The following is a 12,191-nucleotide window of genomic DNA, read 5'->3' as shown; positions in this document are numbered from 1 at the left end:
CACCACTTACAGGAAAACACAAGCAGGAAAAATGTATCTATTGGTGCTTTTCCATTGCATAGTTTGGTTTGGGTCGGGTTGAGTCAACTCACCTCGCCTCACTTTGGCTTGGTTAGCTTTTCCATCGAGTTTAGTAACACTTCGTTGTGGGAGGGATTATAGGTGTGTCATTATATGTGTGCTGCCTACATTTATTTCTTAGTCCACTACAAAATTAAAATTAAATAGATGTTTGCACATCGCGTTTATCACTACCTCTGTCTCACATGACACAAATACCCGTGGTATCAGTCAACGCGCTCAGCTGAGCCTCATTTGATGCGGACATGTGTGGCATGAATGTGGCGCCACAAACTGCAAGTCTGGAAGAAACTGTTATGGTGTTCCTGATTCTCAACCTGTGGATGTTTTTATCGCTAAAAGGGAGTTTGGAAACTTATAGGAGAGCACAGATGAAAACGACACAGATGACATGTTTGCTCGAGACAGCGCAAGCTAGCCTGAGGGTAAGCTAATCTTTTATATTTACATTATAGCGATGACACTGGTAGTGACGATTCTCTCGGACTAATCCATGATCTGCAGTGGTATCAGCTCGGGTTGCTTGGAACCCCAACCGAAGTGGTACTAAAAAAAGTATTGGGTACCACGTACTGCACCCAGTGGAAAAGGCCCCAAAAGTAAGCTGCCCCGACCCAAACCATGGGGTACTTATGCAATGGAAAAGCGCCATAAGCAACTTTGACAAGGGCCAAATTTTGATGACTAGACGCATTCAGAGCATCTCCAAAATTGCAGCTCCTGTGGGGTGTTCCCAGTCTGCAGTGGTCAGTACCTATCAAAAGTGGTCCAAGTAAGGAAAAGCGGTAAACCGGCAACAGGGTCATGGGCGCCATTGGGTGGCCAAGGTTCATTAATGCACGTAGGGAACAAAAGGCTGGCCCGTGTGGTCCGATCCAACAGATGAGCTACTGTAGCTGAAATTGCTGAAAAAGTGAATCCTGGTTCTGATAGAAAGGTCTAGTGGAGTCCATGCCTCGACTGATCAAGGCTGTTTTGATGGCAAAAGGGAGGCCTACACAATATTAGGGAGGTGGTCATAATGTTATAGCTGATCGGTGTATATAGCAGCAATATTTCTGTAGGTACCAAAAGATCATGCCAAAAGATCTTAGTGCTGAAATAAGACTCTCTGCTCAAGCACTGAAAGTTTAAAAGGAGAAAATCCTAACTGGAGTATCAGAAAAGCCAATAGAAAAACATGTTATTGAAATTACCCTGGCGAGCTGTAACTGTAATCGGTGCCGGGCAGACAAAGCGCACAGTAATAGAGTTCCCATCTCCATCAAAGCTCTATTACTTTTCTCTTCCTGGTAAGCTATGAATAAATATTAGACAAGTGTATAAAGAGTCATCGCTGTCTGCCAGCCAACTAAAAAGAGAGATAGAGAAAGATGCAGTAATGAAAACAACATGAGATTTTTATTAATTAATTATTAATTTCTGTGCTTATTTTAATGCCATATGAACTGACCATTCATTATTTAATACAGTGGTTTGGCAGATCTGTGTATTTATCTATGCATATTTATTTTAATTTTCTTGGAGTGAATTCAACGTTCTCAACGTTTAACAGTAGACATGAATTAAGATTTGCTCAAATTTAAAAAATGCCTATGACGAGAATAAAAAAATAGCTCATCATGTTTATTTCATGACAGAATAACTGAAACACACATGAAAAACACTTTCACATGTTGGAGTCTTTCTGCAGGGGGAAGGGTGGCCAGTTTTGCTGTATTACATTTGTAGTAGCTTACTTTAATGTTCGAAATGCTCAGAGAATTAAGCCGTCCTGATAGAAAGTTGTCCTGCCCACATCTCAATTTTGTTAAAGTGCATGCATTTTTCTCTTTTCTTTTATATGCAATACAGTCAATTTGTCTTGCAAAGACGGTTACAAAATTACCTTCTGCTCAAAAGCAATCTAGCGTCAGCAAAATCAAATGTTCACCTGTGAAAGACACACAATCAAAAACTGACGCATTTTAGTGGGAAGACAAGAGCAAAGACAATACAAAAAAGACTCAATTTATGCATTCCATCAAAGAACAAGTCAAACTTGTGAATCCAATTCATCTTATCAGGTTTCTATAATGGAGAGCAGATCCTAAGGATGAAAATAGAGTTAACCTGAAGTTGAGATTGAACTATTCACCTCAAACAGATAGTATTTTCTCAGTGCAATAATATATAACCTAGTTAAATATATTTTGTATGATAAAATGTATATAAATACTTTTGGTGACTTAAAGTGCCTTACAACGTATACAGTTACACTCACCTAAAGGATTATTAGGAACACCTGTTCAATTTCTCATTAATGCAATTATCTAATCAACCAATCACATGGCAGTTGCTTCAATGCATTTAGGGGTGTGGTCCTGGTCAGGACAATCTCCTGAACTCCAAACTGAATGTCAGAATGAGAAAGAAAGGTGATTTAACCTGACAATTTTGCATGGTTGTTGGTGTCAGACGACCATGCCACGCTCATAATTGCTTAAATCACCTTTCGTTTGGTGCCAGGTATGCAGCAAAGCATTTGTGAAGCCACAACACGCACAACCTTGAGGCGGATGGGCTACAACAGCAGAAGACCCCACCGGGTACCACTCATCTCCACTACAAATAGGAAAAAGAGGCTTCAATTTGCATGAGCTCACCAAAATTGGACAGTTGAAGACTGGAAAAAGGTTGCCTGGTCTTGATATTCAGATGGTAGAGTCAGAATTTGGCGTAAATAGATTGAGAACATTGATCCATCATGCCTTGTTACCACTGTACAGGCTGGTGGTGGTGGAGTAATGGTGTGGAGGATGTTTTCTTGGCACACGTTAGGCCCCTTAGTGCCAATTGGGCATCGTTTAAATGCCACGGCCTACCTGAGCATTGTTTCTGACCATGTCCATCCCTTTATGACCACCATGTACCCATCCTCTAATGGCTTCTTCCAGCAAGATAATGCACCATGTCACAAAGCTCGATCATTTCAAATTGGATTCTTAAACATGACAATGAGCTCACTGTACTAAAATGGCCCCCACAGTCACCAGATCTCAACCCAATAGACCATCTATTGTGCATCCCACAAATCTCCATCAACTGCAAGATGCTATCCTATTTCTAAAGAATGCTTTCAGCACTTTGTTGAATCAATGCCATGCAGAATTAAGGCAGTTCTGAAGGCGAAAGGGGGTCAAACAAAGTATTAGCTATACAGGACCGCAAGTAAACATGTTACAAAAGGTTATTCTAATGTCATAGCAGAACCATTTTGGGTTCCCTAAAGAACTATTCAGTTGTTCTTAAATAAATGTTTCTTTCTTACTTTTTGTACACTCTTAAAATTAATGTGTTAAATTAACACATCTTGTGTCTAGTTAAGGACAACACATCTAGTGTGTTGTCCTTAATTTAACACATCTCTGTGTTATTTTTGGAACAACACACTTTGTGTTGTTTTAACACATCTTGTGTTGTCCCTTTTATTTTTTATGAACTTAAATGACACTTAATGTGTTAAAAACAACACATAATGTGTTAAATAGTTTAACACAAAGCAATGTGTTAAAATTAACACATCCAGGGTGTGTTAATTTTAACACATTGCTTTGTGTTAAACTATTTAACACATTATGTGTTAATTTTAACACATTATGTGTCATTTCGTGCTGATTTAGAGTTCATATAATTAAAAGGGACAACACAAGATGTGTTAAAACAACACAAAGTGTGTTGTTCTAAAAATAACACAGAGATGTGTTAAATTAATGACAACACACTAGATGTGTTGTCCTTAACTAGACACAAGATGTGTTAATTTAACACATTCGTTTTAAGAGTGTAGTTAAAAAGACATTTTTACTAAAAAGGAACCTCCTGTGTAACATAAAGATTATGCAGATGTTATAAGTTCTTTAGGGGACCATACAGCCAAAAAAATTTCTTCTATGGCATAAGCACAATTTTTTAAGAGTATAAAGACCCTCCAAAAATTCAATTAGAGCTGTTATATTTACTCCTTAGCCAAATCATTGCAACCCGATTAAAAGCTATGTATTGTGTATATAACCCTCTTTTGATGGTAACTATGTGTGGTTAATTAAATTTGTAAGGTAAGGATACAAAAGAACATGTTTAAAAAATGACCCCATAATGCAAAGCTTATAATCCCAGCAGGGATCATCAGCAACAAAAGCATATGTTAGCACTGCTCGCCTGTGTGGGCATACAGTATATGACCCTAATTTCCTGTCACTTTTCCTGTTGTCTGTGTTAAGTTAAAGCAGTTTAACATGCATGAAAAATAATCCACCCACCAGCCCCTGCATCAAAGCCCACTGACAAGATCACCTTTAAGATAGTGAAAGGTGACACAGCAAGAACTCCCTCAGATCAAGCTTCCTGCATGATTTCCTCGACCCCTTTCCGGCTCACTGAAGTGGGAAGAAGGGTGCCGCTTTACCATCATAGAGCCCCTAGCCCACCAGATGGCAGCTGCTGGAATCCCACTGCAGGGCAAACCAGCTCAATGAAACTTTATTGGGGAGATGGCCATAAGAGGAGAATGAAAATGTCCATGGACATGCTAATTAAAAGGGTATTTTTCATTAGAGGACTCCATCTGTTAGCAACACAAGACCTGGTGAGCCATTGGTATGGATATTCACACTAGCTGGCATTAAATTCATGTTTTGTGGCCTGTCAATAATTTGATGTTCTCTTATGAGATTAGAGTTTTTTCTTTATGATGGCTCTGGGTGTTACCTGCCATACAGTATAGTGTAATTTAATGTTTATTAGATGAATTTTTTTAAACAGGTTATAGGAACCTGCAAACTTATATTACTATAGCTTATTGTCTGGTTTACATACACTCTTAAAGGGGCAATAAGTAGGATTTACCCCCATCTAGTAGTGGAATTGTGTTTTGCATTCAAACGAACAGTGCTTTCTAGCGCCTTCCCTGTCCAAATGCGTGTTGCAACTACGGTAGCCGTTATGTATTCGCTGATCTCCTTGTCCGTTGCAGCTGGTTCACGTGTTCTGAATGAAAACGTGTTGTGGAAACGCGTTGGTAGGCAAGTGCTTTTTGTCCCTCTCTGCTATTATAGTTTATCAATATGGCGGAACGATATGGATGCCTCCTTGGACTTACCCGTTCAATGTAAGTAAAGAGGAGAAATTCTAAGCTTACAAAGAAAAGTCAGATCACTGGCAGAGGTCATTTGACACCAACGAGGACATTTATGAATAAAGACATTGATTTTGATTAATAAAACACTTAAAATCCTACTTATTGCCCCTTTAAAAATAATGGTGCTCCCAAAGGTTTATCATAGAGATGTTACAGTGTAACCATTTCTGATTTTTCCCAAAGAACCACTAAGTAAAAGGTTCTTGCCCTTTCAAAGTGCCATCTCTTTCTACAGTTTTTGGAGTGTATTGCTCTCTGGGTTTCCACAAAGTACCTTAAGTAAATTAAAACAGTGGACAGTATATATGAGTAAATTTTTGTGCTCTGCATTGGGCTATTTTCTGAATAATAGAAAATAAAAACTGAGTGAAGAAGTTAGCTCCAGTGAGTCCATCTTACTGCTATTAAAGGGATAGTTTACCCAAAAATGAAAATTATGTCATCATTTATTCACTCTCATATTGTTACAAACCCGCATACATTTCTTTGTTCTAATAAACATGAAGATATTTTGAGAAATGTTTGTAACCAAATGTTCGTAGACCCCATTCACTTACTATGGAAGTAAATGGGGTACACGAACGGTTTGGGTATAAACATTTCTCAAAATATCTTGCTTTACTCTGATTATTGGAAATAATCGTATTATTGGTGTGCGTAGTCACTGTTAATACATAGTATTAATTATAGACTGTAAAAAAGATAGACAATGGCCGTTTGCTATTTTCCATTAGTGAAAAGTGAAGCCGCCAATGTCCTCATGGCGCTGACATCTTGGGTCTTAAGTCGTGATAAAAACTAGAGTAAATGACAGAAACCAGCTTCAGAAAAAAGATAATTGAAGTGTAATTAAATTGTTTGTTTGGGGGGGGGGTATGACTTCACTTGGCTTCACTTTTCAGGGCTTGTGCGGCACAAGCGTACGTAACTTTTAAAAACACATTTAACATTTAAAATGTACTTTTTAAAATGTAAATAGATGCTGAAGCATACACCAGACATATTTGCAACATTTAATCGTAGCATTATTACATTTTTACAGCTACAAAATGTAAAACATTTACCAGTCTTTCCTACATTAAAGACTGCTGTATAATTTCCATTTTAACCATTTTATTGATAATGTTACCACCCCAACCCTACCCTAAACCTTACCCTAAACCCAAACCCTAGTATACAAAAAAAAAATATATATATAATAAGTGTTTGATATCACTGCCGTAAAGCAATGGCGCAATATATGAATTTGAATTCTAATCACAATAAACTCAAGATTTTACAATTACAGTCGCTGCTGAGAACTAGAATCAGTATTGCTAAAGGGCTAAATTTTGATCTGTTCCTCTTATGAATTTTAAAAATGTAGATTACAGCGAATTTTTAAAAAAAATGTTTTGGTGTTATTATTGTTGCATAAGAGAAAACGCATTTTGTGTATCATGGGAAATTAACAAAATATTACAAAATGGTTAAATGATTACAGAAATGGTATACATTTAGGGGCGGTTTCCCGGACCAGGATTAGCTTAATCCAGGACTAAGCCTTAGTTAAATTAGGAAATATAACTAGTTTTAACAAACATGCCTTACTAAAAACATTACCTGTGTGCATTTTCAGGTAAAACAAAGGGTACTGATGTATTTTAAGATATGTCAGTGCAAGTTGTTTTCAGTTTGTAGAGCTCTTAAAAGTGTTTAAGTCTAGGACTAGTCTAATCCCTGTCCGGGAAACCGCCCCATAAGGTTTTAAAGTGTAATCTTGTTTAATAATGTAATTCTTTGAAAGTTATGAACGATTTTAATATTTATAGGAACGTACAAATTTTAACATCTGTAAAGCTGTTACTACTTAAATAATTAGCGTATTTGTCCTGACAATATGTCGTTATTATACATTTCAGTGTGTATGAAAACATAAGTAAATGTACGTGTGGTACAACCTTACCTAAAAATACACACTTATTCTCATGAGATCACATTGAGCATTCACACAGCATTCTGCTATAGGAGCTCATCGTTCCCACCAACTTCTTTTGTTTATATGAAAGCAATTTAATGTTAATTTATTTTCATACCTTTCACCACAAGTTGCTTTCAAGCTTTGAAAATGAGCAGAGCAACAAACATTGCCGTTCGGCATAACAAGCCGAGCACAGTTGTCTGATTCTAATCTCAACCGCTGTGATCGACTGCATTCCAAAGACTGATTACAGTTCACTCATGTGTGAGGTCTAAAGGAGTAAAACATTGCATTTGAAAGCTGTAGCTGTTGCATGGCAGCTGTTTCATCCGGAGCATTGTGAAGGTCATGAAGACACACATATTTCAAAACATATGGGATTTATGGCTGTCTATGACAGAGACAGATCATGCACAGATGATTGTACAAATTTAACAACTCATAAGGTCCAAATGATGTTTCAGAATTTAAAATAGGAGCAGCTAATACTAAATTTGTTCTTAATGAACTTTTATCATTGAGCTTTTATTATGTAAAACATTCATTCAACCGTGTTAAAAGGAAACAACATTCTTACATTTTATGGAGAAAACAGGAGTGGTGCTTGCTTATGCAAAACTTTCCACCATTATGCTATGGTATTGTTGGCTGGTTGCAAGGACATTGCTAGGTGGTTGCAGGTGTGTTCTGAGTGGTTGCTTGAAGGTTCACTCTAAAATATTTGCTGTAATTTTGCAGCTGGTTGCCAGTAACTTACTGTAGAAGATAAAGTCAAAAAATGTTTCATGTTCATTTAACTTTGAACAAAATGTTGCCAGTAAATAACATAAATGTAAAATCTACAGTAAGTTACTGGCAGCTAGTTGCCAGTAATACCCATTAATACTGTAATTTTTACAGACATTTTTTACAGTGTTGCTTACTAGCAAGTCAAACCCAAGCTCAGGTCATAATGATATTCTGACTGTAGATGTGCACCGGTACCATGCTTTACATTTTTTTATTGTTTTGTCATTTAACAGGGATGAATCAAAATTTGTATTAGACAATAAAAGTAGGTTGTCAAAATAGCATCAAATTACTGAACATGAAAAGACAAACACTCTTTAAAATAAAAGCTTCCTTAAGGTACGGTTTATAAAAAGTAATGTTTCTTTTGAGAACATTTAACTGAAAGGTTCTTTGGTTAACCAAAAATGGTTCTTCTATGGCATCACTCTGAACAATCCTTGTCAGAACCTTAATTATATAAGAGTGGAATTGGCTAAAAAATAGAGGACCCAGTTTAATTGGTTGTGAGCCATTTTTAGAGCATTCTCTCATAGTCATAGAGCTACAGCCTCTATAAGGGTCTCATCTTTCTGAACACTCGTCCAGAAAGGTTGTTTGACTATATGCAGTGGCACCATTGGGGTGCTGAGAGGAGAGAAAGGATAATGAGAAGGATACACCAGCCTGGCTGGTTGCTGCCAGGATGCTGTCAGCTCAGATCAGGTCTGTGTCTGCCATGTATCTCTATTACACAGGGATTTTAGGTGGAGTTTGTGTAGGCTTGCCAACTGACCTGAGAGGTCTCTATCCAGCTATATTAAAGGCCATGTTGTGCTTGACCAGACTGTTGATTGATATATCATCTACTTACCATTATATATTTTACAAACAACATATCTTATACACTCACCTAACGGATTATTATGAACACCATAATAATACTGTGTTTGACCCCCTTTCGCCTGCAGAACTGCCTTAATTCTACGTGGCATTGATTCAACAAAGTACTGAAAGCATTCTTTAGAAATGTTGGCCCATATTGATAGGATAGCATCTTGCAGTTGAGAGAGATTTGTGGGATGCACATCCAGGGCATGAAGCTCCCGTTCCACCACATCCCAAAGATGCTCTATTGGGTTGAGATCTGGTGACTGTGGGGGTCATTTTAGTACAGTGAACTCATTGTCATGTTCAAGAAACCAATTTAAAATTATTCAAGCTTTGTGACATGATGCATTATTCTGCTGGAGGTACATGGTGGTCATAAAAGGATGGACATGATCAGAAAAAATGCTCAGGTAGGCCGTGGCATTTAAACAATGCCTTATTGGCACTAAGGGGCCTAACATGTGCGAAGAAAACATCCCCCACACTATTACACCATTGCATTAATGAGAAATTGAATAGGTGTTCATAATAATCATTAGGTGAGTGTATAGGGTCAGTAGAGCTTCAGTCTATCCAAGCATATTTAAGGGCTATTGACAGAAAGAAATTCAGTTAATTATAAAACATCATCAAATTGTACTGTGGAATGTAAAAGCCATTTTGAATTGTCTTGCAAAATGTAAAGGCTGTTGTTGTTGTTTTTTTGGACAGGGACCATTTTATACTTCAATTCCAATTGTTCTGAAGTTACACGTTTGGTCCCTTTGTGTAAGGACCAAAATGAGGGAATTGTCACATCATGTGTACCAAACGAGACCCGACTCCATTTGAACCCCAAAGCTTGGTACTTTTGACCAAGAATCATTTTTTTCCTCAAAGAAGGTTCTTAGTAGAACACTTTCGTTCATGCCAGATCCTTTTCCACTACAAAGAAACAGAAAATATTTTACAGAAGAGTTTCAAATATTCCCTTATCTTTAAAGCCAATTTTGAAATTTGCAATCCCTTGGGAAGGCTCAGCATTAAGCATTGGATAGGACTGGCCCTATGAAAAGTGATATGTGTGTTAGTTAGGGGCTGTCAATAGTTACAGCACCCCTGAAGCAACCCTAGGCAGGGCGAGGGATGTGTGAGCACTAAATCTAACCCACACACTGGGGTAGTTTAAGGTCCCTTTCTGAAGCAGCTTGTTTTAATTACTTAAGAGTAAGTGGCAGCATTTGGCTGAGTTTATGGTTGTTCTTTAAAGAGCTAGGCCCCTGCTTTAGAAAGCCAACTCTGCCTGATTGCAAGGCTGTAAATCCCTAGACTTGCTGCTTCTCCAACAATACCCAGGCCGGCGGCTTTACCCCTTGACTGGAGGCCACTCGTAAATTCTCTTTTAATTTTCCAACTCACAAAGACAATGGGTGGCACAAACAACCTTACAGTATCAAAGGCCAAATGGTATCTAGACCTGGACTCAGAAAAGGAAAGGATGGTCAAGAAGCCATGGATGTAATTTGAAATGTAATTTTATTCATTGAATTGATGACATGCTTGTCTCAGTTGATACTAAAGATATCAAGGTTATAGAGAATGGTCTTCACGTTATATAGGATGATTTTTGGAAATAAGAAATCACAATGAAATGACTTTAGCTAGGTTTTCACTGACATGGTGAGTGTGTGTGCAGAGTGATTTTTTTAAACTGTTGAATCTTCTAAAGAAACCAAAAAACTCAAAATCTGGGAAAGTCAAGGTGTGAAGAAAGAACTTTTAGATTGAAGTGTAAATAAGCTCTGGGTTAATGAAACCATGAACCTATCATGTCAGGTGTAAACCAAAATAAATTATAGAGGGGATGTTAATGTTTTCCTTGATCTACCTAAGCAATATACGGATTGGTTTAGTTCCCTCACAAATCAACTGTGCGTTTTTATGGGACTGACCGAATGAGAGACCCTGTGTCATTAAGGTGCCGAAGCCTCTACTCATTAGAAGTGACAAGTGAAAGTAAATCTAACAATCACATCCTCGTTCTGTGTGCACAGTATTGCTAGAAACACCAATAATGTTTCCTTTTTCCTGACAACACCTGACTCTGCACTATACCATTTAAATTTAAGTTTTTCCAAACCCAACATTACTATCACTTTTACTATCTTTTGTGCAGTCGTGGCCTAGTGGTTAGAGAGGTGTATTTGAAACCCAAGTCACAGGTTCAAAGTGCCAGCAGGAAGTGACTGAGATGCCCTGGAGCAATGTCCCCCCTTTACCAAGTTGCTCCCTGGGTGCTGCAGTGATAGCTGCCCACTACTCCAGGATGTGTAATCATGACTCACTGGATGGGTTGAATTTTATTTCCACTTAATCTTTTATTAATTCTTTTATGATTATTTTTTGGAAGAACTTTCTAAAGAATCTGTACAAAATGGTTCTCTTTATGAAGGTGCCTGTCTAAGCCAACCCACCAAGTCAAATGCATAGCAAATCAATTATGCACCAAGATTTAATAATAATAATAATAATTACTTTATTTTTACATATCGCTTTTAAATTAGCTTCTTAAGGCGCTTTACATGAAACAAGCAAATAAGAATACAACACACACAAAGTAAAACAAGTTATACATACTGTATATATGCACCTACACACACACACACACACACACACGCACACACACACACACACACACACACACACACACACACACACACACACAAAGAATCAAGACAGGTGTGTATAAAAGTGCAGACAGACACTGGGGGGCCAGACAATGTATAAGGACTTAAAATCAACTTGGAACCTGACCGGAAGCCAGTGCAGGATGCTAGCAGCTGAATTTTAAGGTTAAAAGTGCAGACAGATACTGGGGGGCAGACAATGTTTAAGTATTTTAAAACAACTTGGAACCTGACCGGAAGCCAGTGCATGATGTTAGCAGTTGAATTTCGCACACATTGCAGTTTGTTAAGTGTGGATTTAGGAACCCCATTCAGAAGTGCATTGTCAAGGAAAAGCTACCCTAAAAAATAGTTTTTAAAGAGATTTAAAAATACTTAAATTATGTGCGTATCTGATGAGAGGAGGGAGTGCATTCCAAAGTCTAGGCAAGTACGATGAGAAATGCAGTCGTGGCAAGTACGACGAATGCAGTCATGTCTGTGGGACTGCCAGTAGACCTGCTTGTGATGCTTGGGTGTGTATAAGGTTAAAAGGGCAGACAGATACTGGGGGGCCAGACAATGCAAAAATACTTTAAAATCAACACGGAACCTGACCGGAAGCCAGTGCAGGATGCTAGCAGCTGAATTTTGCACACATTGCAGT

The sequence above is a fragment of the Misgurnus anguillicaudatus genome, unplaced genomic scaffold, assembly GCF_027580225.2.
Source record: "Misgurnus anguillicaudatus unplaced genomic scaffold, ASM2758022v2 HiC_scaffold_28, whole genome shotgun sequence".
Taxonomy (NCBI): Eukaryota; Metazoa; Chordata; class Actinopteri; order Cypriniformes; family Cobitidae; genus Misgurnus; species Misgurnus anguillicaudatus.
This window is presented reverse-complemented; position numbering follows the sequence as displayed.